The sequence below is a fragment of the Chelonia mydas genome, chromosome 1, assembly GCF_015237465.2.
Source record: "Chelonia mydas isolate rCheMyd1 chromosome 1, rCheMyd1.pri.v2, whole genome shotgun sequence".
NCBI lineage: Eukaryota > Metazoa > Chordata > Testudines > Cheloniidae > Chelonia > Chelonia mydas.
This window is the reverse complement of record NC_057849.1, coordinates 147,128,428-147,150,625: the sequence shown is the minus strand read 5'-3', so window position 1 is coordinate 147,150,625 and position 22,198 is coordinate 147,128,428. Positions and strand designations below refer to the sequence as shown.

General features: G+C 41.2%; 1 long non-coding RNA gene across 1 annotated transcript; it reads left to right on the top strand.

Annotated features, from left to right (window-relative positions):
* Window positions 1–6,713: 6,713 nt before the first annotated feature.
* LOC122462140 lies at window positions 6,714–22,196 on the top strand. Its single transcript, XR_006284515.1, has 3 exons — window positions 6,714–6,961; window positions 8,787–8,892; window positions 21,475–22,196. It is a non-coding gene; the product is annotated as an uncharacterized LOC122462140 (long non-coding RNA).
* Window positions 22,197–22,198: the final 2 nt, after the last annotated feature.

The following is a 22,198-nucleotide window of genomic DNA, read 5'->3' as shown; positions in this document are numbered from 1 at the left end:
GCCCATACTTCCTTAACTTGCTGACAAGAATACTGTGGGAGACCGTGTCAAAAGCTTTGCTAAAGTCAAGAAACAATACATCCACTACTTTCCCTTCATCCACAGAACCAGTAATCTCATCATAAAAGGCGATTAGATTAGTCAGGCATGACCTTCCCTTGGTGAATCCATGCTGACTGTTCCTGATCACTTTCCTCTCATGTAAGTGCTTCAGGATTGATTCTTTGAGGACCTGCTCCATGATTTTTCCATGTCCCTCTGGATCTGGCCCAGCTCTGGACATGATTTTTCCAGTCCCTCTGGATCTGGTCCAGCTCTGCTCCCCAGCTTAGCTTGGGCCCCTGCTTTCTCCTTAGCTCGGCCCCACTCTGTCTGACCCAGGCAAATCCAGCTCACCCGGAAGATGGGACCTCCCTGGCCTCCTGACTCCTTGATTAGCCTGCCCACCCTGTCATTCAGGCTGACCTGGAGCATTGGCCTCTCCCCATTGTACCTGGGGACTATCAGTCTCAGGATCCTGATTCCCCATCGACCCTTCCCCCTTTTTAGTGCTGAGAGCTAGCAACTAAAACACCCCCGCTGAATGTTAGTAAGGGGGCAACAGTCCCCTTACACAATGCCAAAGTAATCTTATATCTGAAATCTGTGTTCGAATTGTATTTATCTAGCAAGAGTGAAAATAATCCATTAAGAAGAAAAAATGATTAAAAAGGCATGAAACATGAGAAGCAGCATGGGATTAGGAGCTAGGAACTTCTGAATTCCAGTTCTTCTGCTCACTTGTGTCTCTTTTAAGTGTCTCCTAGTCACCTGCCAGGGTTTCAAAGACTTCTGGAGCAGTGAAAGAACTAACACCTTTTCAAGACCTTGAGTCCCTCTCTCAGGATGAACTCATTCCAAGGTTCCTTGCCCTTCAGAAAGGAAAAAGCACTCTTCTTACAGCTCCTGCAGGCTTCTGTATGCAGCTGAAGCTTCATAGCACCTTTTCCTGTCTCTAGATTCATGGTTCTGAAACTAACTCCTTCTCAATCATTACCAGCCAGCTGAGGATGACACCCCTCTCTTCAGAATGGTACTTTCCTGTCTCGTACCCCATGTTCAGCTGAGGCACCATATTTGAATAGCTGCTACTAAATGTGGTGCTTCAGTTACCCGTTCTGTACAATAATATTGGTTTATCTACCTTATGTGGTGCTGTGAAGATTGATTGTTAATATTTGTTCATTTCTTTGAGGATGTAAAGCACTATGTTAGTGAGACAGTCAGAGTCTGCTATGCCTCCTCTTCACCTCAGTCCAGACCCCAATGGGACATCACATGCCAGGGTTGTGGGCACCATATATAAACCTAGATACCTATAACATCTGTAAATGAGTGCTTATGAGAGGTGAACCCTTCTCTTCTTGAAGAATAGCCAAAGTATATTTTTAAGAAACTTTCTGGGGAAGAAAATATTGGGGATTTTGTATTGATCTGATCCCCTTTTGTAATAGAAATATAAATTGTAGATCTAGTGTTATGGCATGATTGGGTCACACTGTGGCTGTAGCATAGAAACCATGGGTAGTAGTTCTTTCTTTTCTCTCCTTATGGAACAATGAGATCACTAGGATTCCACTGTATCTCAAATACAATATATTTCTACTTAAAAACTCACAAAATGAGTGAAACACTTTGTGAGTTCAGGTAATCATTTCTTACACCAAGAGGGCCCAGTTTCGTTAAGTTCTAGCCCTAACAAGGACTCTGCTCAGGAGTGCTTTGAATAACCCCTAAAGACCAGCTTTATTGGCCACTGTCTCCACCTCCTTTTAGTTTCTGCCAGTCAGCCATCTAACAGCTGGTTTTAATAATTAAAACCAACTCCACCATCTTAGTTTTTTCTGGCAGGAAGTATGGGCTACCAACACCAACTGCCCATGACAATTTAAATGAAAAATCAAAGAGAAAGAAGACAAACTTCAGTTAGAGTATGTCTACACTACCCGCTGGATTGGCAGGCAGTGATCGATCCAGTGGGGGTCGATTTATTGTGTCTAGTCTAGACACGATAAATTGATACCCGAGCACTCTCCCGTCAACTCCTGTACTCCACTGCTGTGAGAGGCACAGGCAGAGTCGACGGGGGAGCGGTAGCAGTCAACTCACCATAGTGAAGACACTGCGGTGAGTAGATCTAAGTACGTTGACTTCAGCTACATTATTCACATAGCTGAAGTTGCATAACTTAGATCTATTTCCCCCCGCCCCCGCAGTGTAGACCAGGGCTTAGTACCTTGGAGTGTCCCAATTCGTTTCCATGGGAAGCTGCAATACTGCATTCCTGCCGCCTTGGAGTGCTGTGTGAGCCTATAAATAAGCATTACTTTTTTTTTTATGGGGGGGCGGGGTCACTGGCTGCTGACTGTCCTCCAGTGGGGCCCCTGTCATAGCCCTGTGGCCTACCAGGACGGGCAAGCAGGGGGCGGACCCCCGGTGTGGTGCCTGATGGCCCGGCGCCACATGGTCCACCTCAAGCCCCAGCTCAATAGGGGGCGGTGGAGGGAAAATGGTACCCCTAGGGGGTCAGGACAGGGGAACATGAAAGCCATTCCCTGGGGGTCATCCTCCGGGAAGGGGAAGGAGACGGCCCCAGGGGCAGCAGCAGCAGCACGGGAGGTGGAGGGGACGGGGGTAGGGTTGGCATCAGGGGCAGGGGCATGGCAGGGGTCAGGAGCAGGGTCAGGGAGAGGGGCAGAGTAAGAATCGGGGGGGGACGACCCGGCAGCTGAACTACCGGGGGGTGGCACCTCTCGGTCGGGCTTAGGGGTTTGGGTAGTGGGAAGGGGGCCCTTGGTGATGCCAGGCTCGTGCTCCATGGCGGGTGTTGCAGCCACGGCATCATTAGGTGGACAATCAGCAGTGGGACCCCCACCCAGGAAGGAGGCCAGCTGCCCCGCATCAGAGTGGGATATCCCTAGTAACTCAGGTCCTGGCCTCGATTGGCTCAGCAGCCATTAGCGGGGTGCCATCTGCGGCTGGGCCGGTGGAAGAGTCCATGGGATCCTCAGAGGTGGGAGCGAAGCAGTGGTTAAGGGGAGGGAGCATAGGGAAAGGGGGCTGGGGTGAGGTCACCTTACTCCTAGGCACATTCACCTGGTTCCACGATGTCATGCACCAACAAGCACTTTTGGCTTCTACTGCAGCTAATGGAAATATTAATGAACGTAAGAAGGCATAAGAGGGGAATGGAAGAAATAGCTGTGTAATATGCACTCCGTTATGTGGGTGTAGGTGCTGGTGGTCGCTACTTGCTGCTACCATCAGGAACAGATGCAGCAGGGCCCTAGACCAGCAGCACTTCAGGTTCTGGAATGCCTGCGGTCATCCAGCTGCGGTGGCTGCCCAATAAGGAGAGGGGAGGACTGCCTTAGAGTAGATGCTCTGTGGCACCACCTGGGAAGGTGGCATTCAGAGGTGTATGTGGTACTGTGCCCGAAGTAGCTGCATCACAGTGTTAAAATGTCTGTTGGAGATCCCAACAATTGCTGGAATCACAGGGATGGGCACTGTGTGGTAAGTCATAGCAGCACTGAGCAGGAGGCATAAGCAGTCATGCTAGTGAAAGGGTGGCTATAAACACAAACACCAGAGGAGTAAAAAGTGCCCATTTAATATGTGTCCAATCATATGGAGCATATGCACAGTTATAAAATGTGGGTGTAATTTTTTTTCTGAAGACTGCTACAATTTCTGTCAGCAGTCTTTTAAATGCTGGCACTGTTATAGGATTGTTGGTTACTCAGAGGACTTACCAGCTACAGTTGGCAGCACTCAGGCAGCAAACAAGTAAAACACAGCAAAAATGAATATTAAATCAAATTAATCTTTGGATACAGTCCTTAGCTGGGATGGGCTTTTTTAAAATGTTCAGGCATGATATAACTGAGAGCAGATGTGCATGATGTATAAAGCTAACAAGGACATTCAGTTTTAGAAAAAGGTCAAGGATTGTATTTTGATACAGTCAAGGAGCATGAAATAGAGAATTAGATTAGATGGAACAGATTATGAGATGAAGGTCTCTTTCTCCCCTGTTTGTGTGCCAGTGTGCATATATGTCACATACGAGAAGTATAGGTTGATTCATGCATACTGGTCTTCCATTGCTGGATTCCCCTTTCCTTCTCTTCAATTTCACCTTTCAAGGTTTTTTTTTAAAAAAAGGCTTTTATCACAAGGTTTTTTATAAAGGTTATAGTTTGTTCTAACAAAGTGCTAGCAGTCATAATTAAGAAATGAATTAAACCTACAGCTATTTGATCTGATTATGTGAAAACTGATTGGGTCCTGGTAGGTGAGGATTTTCCCAGATGAACTTTATAAAGGAACAATATATTTGAGAAGCCAGAAGTTAGAAGCAAGCACATAAAAACAGCCTAGAGAGTTATGAGTGAAAGGAAAATGTGCAAACCCTGCATGCTAGTAGTAAGGGATTTATCAAGCCTTTTGTTTTTAGTAGAAAGTACTAAAACTTTAGGGGGGTGGGGATAAAAATAAGAGGCTTGTGATTATGTGGAGTTTTCAGAGTTGGAACGAGAGAGCTACTTTGAAAATCACCAGTATTTAGGAGTTTGCTAAGGCAGAAGGCAGAAGATAGTTCTGTGCCTTAAAAAGAAACCTAATTCTGCTGCAAGGTGGGCACTGGTTGTTCCACAGTGAATTCAGGAAGGTAGAGAGAGGACATGGGTAAGAGTCCTCGACAGATACAGTGCATAAGGGAAAGGTGATAGGGAAGTCTATCCATGTAGCCAATTCACAGGCAACAGAGTAAGGCCAAACATTGGTAGCCTTAGGTGCGGAAGGAGTCTGAGTTCCATTGTTGATCCCAATGATCAATGAATTCTGGGTCTGATTTAAAGAAAAATTGAGTCTCTTTAGCTATAGAGAAAATGCTGTAATTAACAAAGATTCTCAGGGGGTTGGGTGGGGGAAGAAGAACTGCAAGGGTTGTTAGGTTGGTTCCAACAGTCCTTGCACAGACAGCTAGTCAGCCTCACATATTTTCAGTGTAAGGGCTGTTCTAAATTATGCTGGGAGATCAGGTCAGCCCACATCCAGCCCAAGATTGTGCAGCACAGAGGCCACCTTTGAGTTGCCCCATGATGCCTTTGGGCTGGGCTATGCGCTCCTTCCCAAGAATCTGGGCTTCACTGGTAAAAGTCTAGTTGAGTCAGACATTAAAGGTTGCAGTGACATCTGTCATTTCATCCTTGTAACCAAGAGTTACTGACTAAATAGTGAGTGACAACTGAGGTTTTAATTAAATGGGATGATTCTATAGTGCAAAGTAGTGTCTACAAATTCATCTATTTTGAACAACTTTTTCAATCTAAACTTCATTTTGGGATCTGTGAATGAAGAGCTCATTTCTAATTCACAGAACCAATTATTCCCTTTGGAACTGAATCATGCTAAAAAGGCAGACAGCTATTTTCACTTAAACTTGTGCTGAGCCAAAATGCTTAGCCAATGTCTCTTCCATTGATTGCAAAATTGCAAAATGTCAAGACACATCTTACAGTTTTATTCCAGATCTCGTACAGCTTCAGTTCACCTTCCAGTGCAGTTAGGCTAATGAAAAGTCAGGTGTCAAACTAGAAAAATTTCCATTGGATTCTCTTAACTTACTACAGTCACTCCCTCAAGGGTACAAATATTTAATGGGAGGGTGGACTTTCCACACCCTTCACATTGAAAATCCGGGAGGAATGGACTCTAGGGAATGAAAAGTCAGGGAATGACTTGGTGAAAAAAAGAAGAATAAGAAGAATGATTTGGTGAAAAAAATATCTATCAGATACATATACTTTGCCTCTCCCCACCGAATAAGCAGGACATTTGGCCCCCAGATCTTACATGATCACCTGAGAATTTATGTAGAACTTGCAGTATCTGCCTCCACAAAGGCTATAACATTCCTGTCTCCCCCCTCTTCCTCTAATGTGAAGTTAATGTAAGCATCCAGCAGTCAGATTTTCTTCTGTAAGTTGGTGTCCTAGGGAACTGCTTCAAATGACTTCCCCATGACGGAGAAGGTTAGTCCAAAAGTTAAAACAGCAGCCTCAAGCTATGCTAACTCCTAGGCAGACTTGCTGCTCGTGTCTGGCAGATAAAGCAAAGTATGCACATCTCCGTAGCTTCATGCCTTCCCCATGTATGGATCCCTAGATTCACAGTATCATCCATGAGGTCTGGAATGGATGAGGAAGTACCATGGAGAATGCTGATTACTTTCTATGCAGGAAGGGAGATAAATGTTATAAGAGTCTGACAGTGTTACCTCATGGACCATCATGTTTGCATGGAAGCTGGCTACAGAGAGGTTAAGTAGATGCTGACTCATTGCTATAGCTGGTTTCTTAACCACCTGTCTTAAGGCAGCTGAGAGGCCCCCATGCGGAGAGAGAGTAAGTTGCAGACAGACTGCTGTGGTGAGAAGGAGCCCTGAGGGATCTGGTAGGAGGGGAGGAGTTTCCTGGGTAATCGCTCAAAACTATTTTTTTTATACTTGATTAAACCAGATCCTAGGAGAGGGTGTAATCATTAAAACAGATATGAGGCAGGCTGGGGAAGAAGTGCCTGCCTACCTGCCTGCATACATACTTACAGCTGTTTCAATTTGCCTGTGGATCATGGGGGAGTGGCTTTTCCCATCTCTCATCCCACACACTGTCTGAGCTGTCAACTGAACTGAAACTCTGAGGGAGGTATCATAAGAAATGTAGGGGCCAACTATTCCACTACGCAGAGGAAGGAAGGGCCTCACCTTCCCTTACCCACCTCTAAGTGAATAGAATGGATGTCCATTCATGCTCATTTTAGCCTTCAAAATGGCATCAGTCTGTGTATAGTGAAGTGTAGGGAGCCAGGGGGCTTGGAAACAGCCCTGTTCAATTTATCAGACCCACCTGAGGAAGAGGTAAGGTGCTTTTTATATAAAGGGCTGAGGGGGGAGGTTGGTTCCTGTATCTAATCTTGGAGCAGGGGAGCTGAGTGAAAAAAACTCTGGGTCTTTGATTTTGTGTTTGCTACATTGAAAGTTTTGTTTGAATTAATAAAATAGTAAGAAGGACCTGAAAGATTCTGGGGGTGGCAGTAAGTCCTTCCTGGGAAGGTTGGGAGAATGTAAGCGGGAGATTGGCCCCTGGGATGGAGGGAAGCTGAGACAGTGGCTAAACTGAAGCCAAACCAAGTAAGGCAGTTTCGCTTCAGAGTGTAATGATACAGAGGTAACAAATCTATGTGGTATTTTTATTCTCCTATCTTGAGCTGTGCAGGAAACAAAAAGACTTAAGCAGTAGTACAAAACAACAGATCATTATGAAAATGTCTCATATTAGAAGCAGAACTGGGTGAATAATGGATTTCTTGGTTTGCTGGCAATTCCAAAAAATTGGGGGGGCGGGGAAATTGTTTTGGATCCAAGGAAATGTTTTGTTTAATCTGAACTTTAATGTTTAGATTATGGGCATTTAAAAAAAATTAAAGGAAACTTCAAAACAAAATATAATTTCAAATTGAAATGTTTCATTTTGAAAATGTTAAAACAAAATGTTTTTATCTTTTGAATTTTTTTTAGTTTTTTTCCCCCCAGCAAATGTGGTTTGACAAAATCAACACAAACTTGGAAAATATTTACGTGTCACTGAATCTGCATTATTACCCAAAAAAGTTGTGGTTCAAAATTTTTGCCAAGATCTAATTAGTGGTATTGTGAAGAGGCCTAAAAAATAAGTCTATAAAAGAAATAATTTTAATGATTTTTTAAAATTTTATATTACTAGATTATAGTAGACATCAGCACTTCACCTTTGAATTGGGTGATATCACTAAGTATGCAAATACCATATTCTAAATAGAACATAAGTAATCTTGTATGGGATGTTAGATGGGGTGGGATCTGAGTTACTACAGAAAATTCTTTCCTGGGTATCTGGCTGGTGAATCTTGCCCACATGCTCAGGGTTCAGCTGATTGCCATATTTGGGGTCGGGAAGGAATTTTCCTCCAGGGCAGATTGGAAGAGGCCCTGGAGGTTTTTTGCCTTCCTCTGTAGCATGGGGCATGGTTCACTTGCTGGAGGATTCTCTGCTCCTTGAAGTCTTTAAACCACTATTTGAGGACTTCAGTAGCTCAGACATAGGTGAGAGGTTTATTGCAGGAGTGGGGTGGGTGAGATTCTGTGGCCTGCATTGTGCAGGAGGTCAGACTAGATGATCATAATGGTCCCTTCTGACCTTAGTATTTATGAATCTCTTAATGAAAAAGCCATTCACAGGACATGAGAAAAATATCATGTTGTTATGAAAGAACAAGCTTAAAAATAGTGCCAGTCCTTGCTGCTAAACAGATTAAACATCTTAAGCAGTCTGTCCAGGATGCCAAAACCATCCCCATTGTCCTCTGCCAAGGCTATTTTCTCGTCTGGTGAGGAGGTCAGTGCTGGAATCTGTACTGGGGAGAAGGTTGGTTTGTGGAGGTGGGGGTGCAAGGGAGGAGATGGAGATGAATCTGCATGGGGAAGGAGACATAACTGTTTTGGGCTGTGACCCAAGTTTGTCTACCTCTGTATCCATTTTATGGGGGAAGGCTTAGCTGCTAGCATCTTATCCCAGATAAGACTATTCTTTTTCAATGGAGTAGTCAAAGAAAAAGAATGTAAATATAAAATGTGTGACCACATGGTAAAACTCTTGCTCTGACTGCTCTGCTGCACTGAGTTTAACAGGAGCTATGCTATCCAGCCAGGCTAGACCAGAAAGTTCACTACAAGGTGTGACATGCCTTCTTCACCTCTAACCTGACCCAGAAGAGGAGTCATCAGAGTTTGTCCCATTTGGTCTCCCAAAGGTAGGTTTGGGGAAGCACCTGTGCTGTTGTGTATGGATTTTATAAACTCTACCCCACTCGAAATGTGGTAGCTGAGGTCACCATAAAAATAAGGGATTAACAGGGATCAAGCAGAATTAGAAGAAAGAGTATGTTCTGGTTCCCAGAAATCCCTAAATCCACACCTCTCCAGCCTGCGGTGGTGTTGGAAACCTAAATAGTTTCCTGGAAACCTTTGGCCTGATGCTGCAAGGTGATGAACACCCTAGAGCTGGGCCAGGGTTGTAAGGATGATGTCTGTTTATTTACAACATACCTTTTAGCCCATGGCAAGAGTTTGTCAGACTCCAAGGAGTTATCACAGGAATAGCAGTCTATTAAAAGAAAAAAGAGGAAAGCAATTCAAAAATATAGTAGTTTCACAATGTTGGCTGGATCTTGAAGACAACACTCTCACCGAAATAGTGTGACCTGAATTGTTCAACATGGTTAAGAGTTATTTTATGGGCTGCCTGCCTGCCTCAGTGGGTTTATATGTGTACCGAGGGATGCTCAGTGATTCTGGGGAGTAAATAAGGTAGAGGATTGTGGGAGAAATGTTCCCTTTCCTTCTCTCTTTTTAAAGCGAAAATGTAATACCTGTACAATATTTTGATCGCTTAGTTTGCTTACAAAGAACAAAAAAGTCCATCTTTTAAAATGGTCTCAACTGTAAATAAATGACTATATGGCAATAAAAGAGGATGCTGATTTTACTATTCTGCTGTTGTGTATGATAAAGGAAGTGCTGATGAGGACAAGAATACATGCAAGATTCTGGAGAATTTCAGTTGGTTCTGTTTTAATATGGTTTTATTTAGTTAAAAGTGCATCTGAAAATACAAAGCTGATGTGGTTAAACACAGATACATCTGGACATTTAGGACAATTAGGACAAAGCCATCCCACTGAGTCCTACCACAATGTTTATTAATTTTTGTCACTGAAGACTAGAACTCCATTGTACTGTTATCAACATATCTAACTGATACCCACTCTAGAGGGACTGTAAGAAAATCAGAACTAATGCTCATGGGGATCCTGAAGGCAATGCTCTTACCTTTTGTTATATACCCTATGATTGAGGGTACACTCCACAGAAGGCAAAGCAGGTTAAATTGGATCAATTAACCTGATAGGTTGCACCTGGGGGAGAGCCAAGTCTTGAAAGGCTAGTTGAGGATGAAGTGGGGCAGGGGAAGGTTGTATAAAGTCAGCAAGCTGAGAACAGAAGAGGGTGATGGGAAGTAGTCTGCAGTCACTCCCTCCCTATGAGACACAAGTTGTGTTTTGGGCTACAGAGTTAGCCTTCTTCCCTTGGAGGAGGGAATTTGGGCTTTAAAACCCAGAAAGGGGAGCCAGAAGATAGAACAGAGAAGTAGGAAGGAGTTCAGGCAAATAGCAACAGGGATATAGGGGCAAGCAGACTGTAGTTGCTGAACATAGGGTCCCTGGACTGGATCCTGGAGTAGTGGGTGGGCCTGGGTTCCTCTACCTGCACTAGGGAAGTGCCACAGTCAGGGCAGTAGATTTGAAGATTGACTGGGATGGTTTATCCTGTGAAACTTTGATGTTCCATAAGTGGGGAAACACACAGTGACCTGGCCAAAGGCCCGAGCCAGAGAGAGGGAGTATCCTGAGTTGCAGAGTGAGACTGTGGAATGCACGAACAAGTAACTCAAGGGGACATCAGATTGAGAAGGCACTAATCCCCAGAGCACCCCTCTGGTGAATAGACCCTGTGACATACCCAAACATGGCAAACTTAATATTAAAAGGATGAATACAAGAGTTTTTGATTTATGACTATTGAATGTTCTTTATCCAAGAATTCAGTAATTCTAGCCACATTTCCAAACAATTTTTTCTGATTTTAAGCTGATCTATCAATTACTCAGTCATTGCCATCTCATGCTTTTTTTTTTTTTTTTTAAAGCAAGATGCCATTCATCTGGAAGAGGTTTCTATTTCCAGTAATTGGCACTTAAGCATCTAGCTTCCTCTGGAAGATGTGATGAGGCACTATGTAGTTTAAATGAACCTTTTCCCCCATAGAAATGAATCCAAAAGCAGAGCTATAGGGTCATTAGGGACAGACTATTCTTCTCTTTAATATTGTTTTGTCTGTCTTGTTTGTTTATATAGTTGGGGATTATATGTTTGTTTATATGGATTGAGTCTGCAGTTTTAACTATTTTATAGTGATTGCTTATGTTAAATTTGTGTAACAGTACTTAGTACTCTAGAGAGAGGTGTTGTTTGTATAAATCAAAGTAAATTAAATTAAGAAATTAATTAACTTAAATTCTATTATCTGCCTCACTTGTTCACAAATCTCACCTGAGAACTCCTGAATAATTTATTGGTTTCACTATATATGGAATAAAGCACTCTGCTTTCCACATTCTTGCCAGTATGAGTCACCTCCCATGGTGCAGATTTATTTATTAGTTTCAGTAGAACAAGAAGCTATTGGTTTAAAAGATTGTAATAGTCTCTTATGAAGGTACATGTGGAGAGTTGTGGCCCACTACTCTCTAGCTGAAGCCATTCTCACGTTAGTATTTCCTTTCCAATACACTTGTCCCATTCTTTTCATGCAGGTTATTTGTCTTTCCCAGCATTAACACTTCATCGATTCAAGGTGTAATCCTGGTCTCACTGAAGTCAATGACAAAACTCCAGTTGACTTCAGTGAGACCAGGATTTCACCTTGAATATCTATCTCTACTTGTTGGGTGTACCTATCATCCACCCCATATCAGAGTCCGTAGAATCAGAGATGTTTCCTTTGAGTGGGATGTCAACATTCAACACCAAATCTGTAAGGACGATGAAGAAGCAGCAGTGGGAACCTCTGGGGGTGAGGAGGTTAAAAACTTATTAAATTTTCTTCCTTGAAAAGTTTATTTTTACCACATTTTTCTGTGTGAGTGACTCACAGATGTGGATTTCAATCTACCTTTTTTCATCCTCCAGATTCAGAGAAATATTTGTGTGTAGTTATTACGGATGTGGTAGTGTGGCCTCTTCCAGGGCAGCCTGCAAGCAGCCTGCTTCAGTTTCTCCTCTGCCAGATTCCTCAACTCCACACAAACCCTTCCAAGAATCAGCAAATCCCTGCTTTATGGATGGATTGAACTTGCAAACCCCAAACTCCTAAAGTAAAGTTCCCAAAGCTTCCTCAAATCCATACTCCCAGTCTTTCCTGCTGGGGGGACTCCTAAGCCTTCCCTGCCTGGAGCCTTTTCCCTGAAGATTCAGGGCTCCCTGCTAGAGCCTACTCCCTCCCAGCACCCATACCCTTCCTTGGCAGGCCTCTACCGAAGTCTCACTCCAGCTTCATGCTAGTTCTCTCTCTGCACCTTATTGCTGTTCTTTGTAGGGGAAGAAGGTCCTCGTACCCAGCTAGTTCTACTAACTAAACTCCAGGCCCTATCCTGGGTCTGGTGGGTAGGACTAGTTGGCTGGGGTTTACCAGCTCCAAGCCTTCAGCCCTTAAAGGAGTAGGCTACCACATTACAGGGGAAAGATGAACCAAGAAAGTGTTTCACATTTTGTCTCTCCCATGGTCATTCTGATGTATTCTGGGAATGAGTGATATGGGGTTATTTCCTTAGAAAGGAGTACAGGATTTGGATATGAATCTGGAAAAGATTTAAGTTCAGTCCTGCATGTCACAGATGGATTTTAGCCTGTTAGACAAACCATGTTCACATAGATTATACAGGGGAGTCTCTCTATTGATTTCAATGGGCTTTGAATCAGGCTAAGTTGTTCAGTGCTGTGATTGTTTTATTTCTTGAGTGGCTGAAACCAGCTGCTCAACTTCAATAAAGTTACATAAATATGTAAGATATATATCATTAGAGACAAATAACTTCTATATTTGGGCTTCTTTATTAATAAATATTGGAGAATGTCACTGTTTCTTACAAGAATGAAAAGAAGGCTTTTGGCAGGAGGAAAACTGGCTTTGCAATGAAAATGGTGAATGTTTGTCTGAGGAAATGTTATGCCTTCTCCCAGGGAGGAAAATGGCCAATTTTTGAAGCAAAAATATGTTTATTGCTAAGAATGGTGAAATTTTGCCCTGGACTTGATTGTGAGAGGGTGTCCACTCCACACAGGACTGGAAAGGATTAAGATGGCTAGGTAGGCTTATTAACTCCACAGGCTGGGAATTGATTGTAAGTTGGTTCAGCTGTGCAGGAATAGATGGGGCCTATAAAGCCAGGAAGCTGGCAACAAACAGGGGCTACTGCTGGGGAAGAACAGTCATTCCCGGAGAGGCGGGTTTAGAGCTGGTAAATCAAGGGCAAGGAGGGAAACTAGGGATTGTAGGAATCAGTTTAAGGAGGGAGCAGTAAAGACTAGGAGGGAAAAGCCCAGAACTGTAAAGTTGAAGGTCTCAAGACTGGAACCTGGAGTAACGGGCAGGTCCAGGTTCCCTTACCTGCCACTGAGGAAGTGGGACCAGTGGGGCAATCAACTGGAAGACTGCCTGGGTTGCTTTGGGAGTGACAGAGAATTAGGAGAACTGTACTCTAGAAGGGGGGGAAATGCTGAGTGACCTAGCTAGAGGGCTGAGTAATGAAGAGGATGCTGTGGTTCTAGGGATGAGAGAGAAGCTACAGACTTTAGATAGACTGTATGATGATATGCCACCACAGAAAGGGGGTGTTGGTCTTGAGAACCATTCCCTTGAGTGACCAGGAGGAGGCACCAGACAAGCGGTGAGTGATTCACCCCGTCACAATGATAAATTATTATTATTGTTTTTGTTTGTTTTGCTTTTTTACAAAAAGTCATGAAAATCTGATTCTTGGTAAGAAAAAACTTCAGAGCACTGATTTTTGTGAAAGGCATGGGTAGGGCCTGAATTTCATACTTTTAAGATGGCCGTTCAAGTGAAGATAAAATGGTACCAAATGGTTGCAGCCTGGCTTCAGTGGAAGCTATCTGCTCCTAAGAGAGGTTAAGGTAAGAAATATGCGTGCATGCAATATGAATTCTGATAATAAGTAAATTGGAAAAAGCAGACTATTTCTGGCTTTGGCCCTCCATGTCATGGACCATATATAGAGTCATCGTCAAATATCCTAGACACTATGTGTAGTGCTCTGAGGGTCTCTGAAGGGAAACCATTTTGTGAAAGAAATCTACTCACAGACAGTGTGAGCTAGGCCTCTAAGTTCTAATGACTTCTCTGAAAGGCAAACTTAATGTGATGCCCTTCAGGATTTACCTTATGCTTAATTAATTCTTGCCTTGTATATACCCCTTTGTAAGTCGTGGCATGGGAGACATGTTGGGGTGTGCTGGTATTAGGAGGGAAATCCGCATAGTGCGTACTGCTAGGGTGATTCTAGGCTACTGCAGTTCTGCTCTAGTATAAGTTGAGGGCTGTTTGTCACTTGCAGTACCCCAGACTAGGAAGAGCAAAGGTGGCTTTACTCCTCACCTTTCTCCTTGGGCTGCATGTTGGGAACTGCACCTCCTAGAGGCACAGGAGAGAATCCTGCTGCACATGCACAGAAAAGAACTGTGGTATTCAGATAAAGACGTCGAAGGGGAGACCTCAGAAGGACTGTGTTTGAGAAGGTTTCTTAACTTCTAAATATCTTATCAGCATACTATATACTTTCATTGAGGTGATGAGGCATCTATTTAAATATAATTCTCCCTGTGACTTTTAAACAAGGCCAGCCGTCACCAGGCACTATATATAACAATTTAGGAGTTCCTAGACTAGGTTAACCATGCTAGCTAACACGGTTCTAAACCTGACTTTGCATCTTGTCGCTGTAATTTTAGCAACCTTTAAAAATCTGGTCATAGTCAGCTCTGAGGGGTTTCTCCTAGTCAGTGTGCTGTGGTAATCAAAAAGCAAACTAAATACTACGATTCATAAGTAGTAATAGAGAAATAAACAATGCTAAAATAATATACAACCATTGTATAAATAAACTGCAGGTCTTCAGCTGGAATAGTGTATTCAGTTCTGATTAGCCAAGCTCAATAGAGATACAGCAGAAATAGAAGAGCTTCAGTAATGGGTAACAAAAAGACAGAAGGCCTAAAAAAAAGATTTCCACAAGAGGAGACCCAAAAGATTGGGACTGTTCCATTTACAGAGAAGATAAATTAAGAAGGGACATCACAAAGTAATGGATGCTGTTGAGTGGGTAAAGCTTTGCAGGATTCAGAATAGGGTTGGATGCTTCCACAGATAATGAGAACATCCACAGTTACACTGGGATATAAAACATATTTTTGGAAGGGCTATAAATAACCATGCTTCAGGACATAAACTAGCCTTTGTCTGATACATCTTAAAAAAGAAACATGTCCTATTAATGTAATTGTCTTCAATAAGGGTCTATCTTGTATTTTAGGTGCTTATGTAGCCCCCATGACCGAAGTATTTGTATTCATCCCTCTATTTAGCCTCACAACACCCTGGTGAGTTAGAGAAGTGTTCCATTGCCCACTTGGGAAACTGAGGCACAGAGTAAGCGACTTACTTAAGTTCACACAGGAAGTCTAGCACAGTACAGACTTACACCTAGGTCTCACAAGTCCACGACTAATGCCCTAACTCCTGGACCTTTCCAGGTGCTTGGAGGAAGGGGCGTTTCTGTGCCTTTCTGTGATGCATCTGGTACTGATCATTGTTGGAGATCGGATACTGGAGTAGCTGAACCACTGCTCTGTTGTGGCCTAGCAATTCTTGTGCTCCTAATCTGGGCAGTTTTACAATGTAGCTGGGAGTTAATTCCTTTGTTGTAAATTTGTGAAAGCACCCAGAGTACTAGTTGGTCACTTGCATATCAAATAGCAGCCTTTTTTCCCCCTGTCTTATTTACATGTTCCTGTGAGAGACCTTGTCCACAGAAATACTAGGGCACTCAAGGAGGAAGGGGGAAAGAAAAAATTCAAACACCTTGTCACGCTCTTAAGGCTAATATAGTAGATGTGTGAACATCTGTGTGGCACTGAAGTTTGATAACTAAATACATTAATGGAACAACCAAATCAGAGCGTAATTGGTTCTTAAACCAACAAAACTAAGTCTTCACAAAAAATATGGTGACACATTTAACTCTGAACTACTATATTTGGTTCAAATGACCTAGAAAGATAATCTATGAATTAATATAATAAAGTGTCTCTCCAAACACAACATTGTTCCCTGCCATGCAAAGCATCGAAACTAAAGTGCACTTTGTCTTCCTTTGTAATTATTTTGGGGGTGTAAAGTGCTCTGTTTTCTGATAGCCATTGGGAAAACAAGATGAAAATGACCTTTAAACAAACAATTCTTGTGTTGGTTTCATATTAGTCTTCAATGATACCTCTCCTTTGGAATAAGCACTTAACGGTTCTTTTCCTTAGCTGATTGAAGAAAGTCGATAACATATTCTTGGAGGTTTTTGTGTTCTAAGTATTTTAGAGAGATTTCCTGCTGGCTTCTAAATGTATGTGTAAAAGTGCTACAACCCAAGTGAATCTGGAATAATTTCAGAGTAGAATGAAAATTAAGTAGAAATAAAACAAAAGAGAATAGGAAAAAACTGTTCATGTAGGAGATCTTAAAAATGAAGAAGCTAATGCAGCCCATTGGGCAATACTATGTGTATCACATTATCTTCATCTTTAGTATTGTGGTACATACCACAGAGAATAGAAATGCCAGCATGTGACCAGATCAATATGGACCATTAAATGCTCAAACCATGTTAACTCTGACCCAGACTATAAACCCATTACTTGCATCAGGATCAATTACACACATGAATAGTATCAATGAAGTCCCATTGCAATCCTAATTCAGGAAAGTACTTAAGCATGTGCTTAAGTATCTTTGTCTTTTAGTTAAACACATGCTTAAGTGTTTTGGGTTTTTTTGTTTTTCTGGATAGGGATAAATTGAAGTACACACTTAAATGGTTTCCAGAAGTAGGTTCTCCATAAGCAATTTGTCACTCTCATGAGAGGGAGGATCACAGTCTGACTTTAGGAGAGCAGAGGGTCATTTTATCTTATTTAGGACTTCTGGATTCTGCAAGTTGCCAACGTAGCCTTCATCAAGTGAAGTTTAGGAGCCCCTGCTTTAAAGAAGGTGGAACTGCAGAAAGAATAGAAGAAAAGGAATTTTTGATTTGTTTAAAGAAAACAAAATTCAAATAAGTCCCCAAAATTCCTGTCTCTGACAAGTTTTTAGCCAGAATATTTTGTTGGGGGGGGAGGTTGTTTTAACCACTTTCTTCTGCTTTTCACAGCTAGAGGCTGAGAGGACAGAAGGCTGTAAATAAACATGACTGGGAATACACTTTAAAATAGTGAAAGAAACCTGCCCCAATCCCATAACTACTACAGTACACATTTACTGGATTAGGTAGCATTTGTTTTTTACTTTAGGGTAGTGAGAAAATATCAGGCCTCTAAACATTATGCTATTCTCTCAATGCTCATTATTGGAGTGTCCCTGCTAAATGTTTTTGTAATCTGAAACAGCATGGTTTGTTTTTTTCACTGTGACTTCTTTAAAATCAATGTCCACAGTTGTTGATTAAAAAATGGGATTTTACAGGCAGTGAGGATTCCAGCTGTGAAACAGGGATTTAACTTCATGTAGTAATCTGTACGCTGTATTAAAAAATACCATGAAAAATGGTGATGGTGCTGGTCTGTGTGTGTGTGTGTTCCCATCATCTTTTGGATTGTCTTTTGGAGTAGTTGAGTGTTATGGTAATGAACTGACTCAAGCTAAGTTAGAAAAAGAGGACCACTGTTACTATTTATATAGAAGCAAAATGGGGTCCAGTCTTTTCCTAACTCAAGTTTTCAAATTCAATGCTGGGATTTTTCAGTGACGCCTGAGGGAGTTATCCTATTGACCTTCAATGGGAGTTGGGTGCCTAAGTCCTATAGGCCCCTTTAAAAAGTCAGCCTAATGTTGTAGTCTTTAATCCTGAAGTCTTTAATCCTGAAGACTTTCACCTGTGTGGGTTTGAAAGCAGGATTGGAGCCTAGGGATTTCTTCTTCTTTTTTTTAAAAAACAAAAACAAAAAGCAACAAACAAACCTAGTACTGTTGAGTAGAGCTGGTCAGGAATTTTTGCAGTGAAACTTTTTTCTGAAAATACCAATTTGTTGAAACAGACTTTTTTTCTAAATGCGTCCCATGTGACAAAATATTAAGCAGGAAGGCCCCTCAGGTATACAATAGAGTGCTAGAGAGAATAATAGTCAATTAGCCAGTGGGCAAGTGCCTTCATGAGAATTTTTGAAATGTTTCATTCTGTATTGGATGAAAACCTATTCTGTAACATCAAAATAATTAATGAAACAAATATGACTTCCAGCCAGCCTTACTGCTAGGCTTGCAGATCTAACAAGCTTCCCTGGCTTTGCAAATGGAGCATCTAAGCCCCTTGCTCCACAGCTGTTTGTCTTATAGAGATTGCAAATTCCTTTTTCAATAGCTCTTGACCTGAGGAACTTGGAAGTTCCTGAACCTGCCAGTGTATATTTAACTAGCAGCAAATGCAAGTGCAACACACCTTTTAAATGCATAGCTAGAGACTTAAGAATATTTTCTACCACACATGCTAAATATGTAACTTTAAAATGGCCATACCTTTTACACACAACCCATTTTCTTTCCATGTTAAGGACTTAATGCAGACAGTTTTTTAAGTTCCAAATTACAGCTAATTTGTCTTTAAAAGAAAAGGAAGGCTAGAATTTTTTCCAGTGGAAGAAGTGGTGATTCTTCTCCACCCTCCCCCACAACTCTCATGACTTGAAAACTGATGAAATGATTTTGCTCAAACTTCCAAAAGGAAAGCTTTGGCCAAACTTTTGCTCTCTGAAATCAAATATGGTTTTCAGGGGACCTTACACCAATTTTCTGCTGCTCTTAAAAAATAATAATTTTCAAATTTGTCCCTACCTCTTCCTCTCCTTTCTAACATTTGACAAACCATGTCATTTTCTTGCTCTCGTACAACCTTTCTTTAGCTCTCTCTCATACTCCCCACCATTAGTCTGCCAAAATACACCCTAAACAATTCAGGGGCATGCATAAGTATGCCTCCTAAGGGCCTGAAACATACCAGTTCTAAAAATAGATTGCTTTAAAAAACTCTTTCTTGGATGTACAGCACTGGATACTACAGATGACAAAAAGTTAACAGTCTCAGAGTAGGTGACTATTTCTTTTGCAGCACTTTCTTAGTTTCTAATAAGAGTGTCTATATGGACTAGATTTTGCCTAAGAAAATTTCAGACCCAAGTCTAAAGGACAACTGCACACTTTACTTAGTTGACCTGTTCTACTTTTGTTTTGTATTTTCCTACCAGTAATGTTTATAAGCCACAAAAAATGGAAGCAATGTGAAGTAAGACCTTATTATAGTTGGGCGAAACCTTTTCTGATGATCAATTTTCATAAGACTGAAAGCAATGTTTTTTACTTCACAAATTTTAGGTTTAATTCTAATGTCAGATCAGGAATGCTTTCTTTACCTTTTTATGATAACAAGGAGCACAAGCACATAGAACTAGAAGGGACTTCCTAGGTCACTAAGTATGATCCCTTGCTATCACCTTTCATAAATTTATCAACATGACCTTAAAACCAGTGAGAAACTTTACTAGTTTTAAGATGGAAGATTCTCTTGAATGTTGGGCATTCCTGAAAGATGAATGTTCTCTTAAAAATCAGAATAGGATTTGTATGGGTGCTGACAGTCATATGGAGAAAATCCATTTGGTGCCATTTCTAAAGACATTACAAGAGTATGGCTTGAAAGATTGACTTACTTTCCATGGTGCCCATATGATGATGAAACTGAAGATGTTAGTAGTTTGGAAAACATTATTTGGAAAGCATATTTCTTTAATCACTTCTGATCTTGGCTTGAACATGTGGAATTTCAAATCAAAGCTCGCCAGAGGAAAACAGACAAGCTTTTTTTAATTTTCAACTTTGTTTTTCCAATGTCAGTCACACTGAAGATTGGATTGGTACATAAGTCCCATATCCTTTGATTTATTTGTGCTGCTGTCCAGTCAGACTTTGTACCTGTTTGTCAACATTATTCATCTTCCTCAGTTGAAGATTTGAATATCTTTCTGGAAAATTTCTTAAGATCTAAACTCTAGTATTGTAATTATTTGTAGGAATCATTTTACAGTATGTGTTGCTACATTAAAGTGCCCTTGGCCACTGTTGAAGTTGGAAAAACAGCTTATGCCTGAGTTAAAAGATGTACTATTTCACATGTGGGTCAAATATTTGTAGAGAGAAGTTGGGTGGTCTTAGATCAGTCCAGAGTCAACAGTGACTTACTGCAAAATTTGAGTTCTAGAGTTATAGAAACAGAATGTCATTAAATCTATTTTTAGTTCAGCAGTTGGCTGCTGTTCAGTAAAGTTACAACAAACAAGCTGTATGCAGTCAAAATTACAACCTAATTTAGGTTGCGGAGGCAATAGTAGAGCATTCTGGAGAGACCTAAATTGCTGCTTTCTGGAATATGCATGACCCATTAACACAGTTCCAGTGGTATTTTTCCTTTATATAAACAAGAGAGAAAGTGGACCAAGAAGAACAAAGTAATGTCTGGTACACTCCTGTTCAAACTCCTTTGCAACTGGTACGTAAGGTAGATGTTGGGGAACAAAGATTGCATCCACAACAAAAAATCCTATGTTTAATTTAACGTGTGCGCCTTAAAAAAACCCAAAGCCCGCTATCCCCCCTTACCTATTGTGAAAACTTTTCTGTAGGGAGCCTACAGTTTGTTTTTTCCTAAGCCTTTTTGAAGGGAACAATGAAATATGTAGAAATATTGCACTAGCCATATTGTTTTGCTAACAAAAGAAACTATAAATCAAATGCCTCCATCATTTAAAAACAAAACCTATACAAGCCATGCCATTATTGCATTTTCTTCCGATCTCCCAAAAGATAAGCCCCACTTATTCCTTTTTGTTTGGAGTCCAACTAAAAAGCAGCTATACTTTTCTGGCTGCCAGTCCTCCAGTTATGATATGGAATGATCAGAAATTAATTGAATAGCAGCATCTTTCAAGGGAACAAACTAAATCAGAAAGGTGCCTTTCCAATTTCCTTAGGTGGAAACTGGTGCACAGGAAACTGTTCCCAGGCCAATTAACTGGGACACAGATCTTTTCAGAATGCACTAGTTGCTAAAGGGCCCCTACAAGGGATGTGCAACACATGTGGCACTGCAGAGCAGCTCATGCCAAAACCAATATACTCTTTGTGGTTTAATGCACTAGGAAACAGCCAGAATTTAGTGAAAATTTAGCACTCTATTTTCAGTGTTTTGATTAGGAAATTAGCAAGTTGTCTAAAACTGCTTCTTGGAATTCAATTAAATTATCTAAAGAAGAGTAGCAAACAGTATATAAACCTGCTGATGTTAATTACAGGGCTATGATATCATTAACAATTATTTAATTATTGCAAAGTGCTAATCACAAGCATTTAATGTACTAATTATCTCCTAATTTGCTAAATTCTAGGTGCTGAACATATGGCCGCACTCTTGGTGTGTTGACTGAAGCTTTACGTGGCTGGAAAACACCAGCATATGTTTTGTAACACAAATGCTACTCCTATTAATGATAGTGGTGGATCTGAAAAAGGGTCATGATGCTACTAACGGTTTTCATTAACACATAGCAGATAATTGTATATTCCTAGCTAGCTTCAAATGTGCATCACCTGCACATAATAGACTATATATACCAAATTCCTGGCACTTCATTTATACATTAGAGGCAAACAGAGCAGAGTTTTCTACATGTAGTTAAATTACTTTTTCTCAACAATGCTAGCTGGATTTCTGGAATAATGAGGAGAAATCTCAAAAGATAGCCTGTGGTCTAAGAACTGCATCTCATGAGCCCTCATGCTCAGTAATTGTAAATAGATTGGAAGTAGCCATGATATTGTTTTCGACCCCTCTCTCAATTTTTAAATACATTCTAGGATATGTGCTTATTAATGAGTGTAGGCGTGCTCTTTTATTTTCATATGTTAAATTTGTTTCTCACTGCATACCGTGTTTCTGTCGTCTTCCTTTGTAGTTCCTTTGAATAGTGTTTATACGTGTTATACAGTGTTTATATGTATCTAATTAAATTTTGTTTTTTTTGTTGTTTCCCCATTTGTGTATCTGGTTTGTGGAATTCATTATCTTCTGATCTCAGATTCTGATCCTCTTCCTGCTTCTACATGTGGGTT